This window comes from Crocuta crocuta, unplaced genomic scaffold (assembly GCF_008692635.1).
Source record: "Crocuta crocuta isolate KB4526 unplaced genomic scaffold, BGI_CrCroc_1.0 scaffold528, whole genome shotgun sequence".
In the NCBI taxonomy this organism is placed as follows: Eukaryota; Metazoa; Chordata; class Mammalia; order Carnivora; family Hyaenidae; genus Crocuta; species Crocuta crocuta.
This window is the reverse complement of record NW_027530010.1, coordinates 1,175,689-1,177,520: the sequence shown is the minus strand read 5'-3', so window position 1 is coordinate 1,177,520 and position 1,832 is coordinate 1,175,689.

Genomic DNA, 1,832 nt, shown 5'->3' with positions numbered 1-1,832 from the left:
TGGGGGACTCTGCACACAGCTCTCTCTTCCCCCAGACTCTTCATCCCCAGGGAGATTTGCTTCACCCAGAGGATGCTAACGGGGCCTGCTCCTGGTGCCGCAGATCACAGGGATCTGCTGCCCTCCCCCAACCCCCTGCCCAAGCGGGGAGGCCATTCCCTGTAGGGCCCGCAGGCGCTGGGTGGTGGGCCAGGGGCGTGTGGAGTGGGGGAAGGGAGTTGCTCGTTTGGTCTAGGAGTTCGGATTTCATTGTGGAAGCCTTCCATCCCTGGGTGTAGAATCTGGGTCCCACTTACGGATTTGGGCCCTTTTCTATAGGCCCCGGGTGTCTCTGTTTAGACACTAGCACCCCCATACCCATCCTCCAATAATGACTGAGCTCCTTCTCTTTAGAACCAGGAGCCCTTTCTCTAGAATTTAAGCAGCTCTATCGGGTTTTTACGTTCTGAGACCGGCCCAGGCCTCTGTCCATGGGATCCGATGCTGTATCCAGACCTCTACTCAAATCAGGGGCTGGCTGATTGGAGTGTGTGTGTGTGTGTGTGTGTGTGTGTGTGTGTGTGTGTGTTAAGTTTATTTATTTATTTGAGAGAGCGAGCGAGTGAGAGACCAAGCAGGAGAAGGGCAGAGAGAGGGGGAGAGAATCCCAAGCAGGCTTGTCAGTGCGGAGCCTGATGTGGGGCTGGATCCCATGAACCGTGAGACCACGGCCTGAGCTGAAACCGTCAGATACTCAACCCACTGAGCCACCCAGGAGCCCTTTGTGTGTTCTAGAATAAGCACCCTCTGTGCGGACTCAGTCCCGCAGGACTCAGATGTGCCCAGTCTTTAGGGTACTTCTCTTTGCAAGCAGTGCTTCGTGCACAAGAGTGCTGCTTCCTTCAACGGGAGGTGGCCCTGTGTGCCTCTCCATCTTGGGGAGGGACTTTCAGGTCAAAAGGTGATGTCACCCTTTACTAGCCCCTTGGGTGGCTCCTGTGTGCCATGCGCGAACTGCACAACGCTGTGGCAGTCCGGACATGGGAATCGACCTCCGGCCGTGCTGCCGAGCCCTGCCCTTAGGCCTCCGGTCCTGGGGTCACGGCTTCCCTAGGGACTGGGTCTCTGCACGAGATCGGGGTCACTGGCCACATGCCCGGCGCCTCATCTGAAGCCTGCGAGGTCTCCGTTTATATCTGTGACTCAGACCTTTCTTGACCGTGACCCACAGCAAGCCGTAGATTTTGCAGCCCGGCACACACACGCACGCGCATACACATCGCGTTTAAGCAGAACAATAAGCTTCTTGAAACGATACTTAGCCTTGTGACGACAGAGGGTGTGCTCCTGTGTTTTTCTCGTGTTCTAATTTTAAGTGTTTTTTAAATAAAGTCCTGGTCAAGATCCTTAAAATGTATTCTTGATTTCCCCACCCCAAAGGGTCATGAGCTAGAGTTTGAGACAGTGGTGCCTAAGGCCTGGGCCCTGCACACACGTGTCTGTGGGGGGGGCCTCTCTTGGGATTGGGGTTCTCCCCAGGGGGCTGGGCCTCCCTTTAGGGCCCCAGCCCCCCTCCCCTCTCCTCCAGGCTCCGCCCCTCAGCCCTGCTGGTAGGCCTATGGCCGCCATCTGCTCTCCAGGGACACTGGATTCAGACCCCTGGGGGCTCTGAACGGCTGCCTCACTCCCGCCCCCACGGGCCAGGGAAGCTGGGAGCAGAACAGGTCGGGGGCAGAGGGAGTAGCTGGGCAACGTGGCCCAAGGCGGCTCCCAGGACGCGGGGTGGCAACCACAGGGCTGAGCTGTGTTCAATAAATCATGGAGGCGGGGGCCTGGGGGAGGGGAGACCAGCG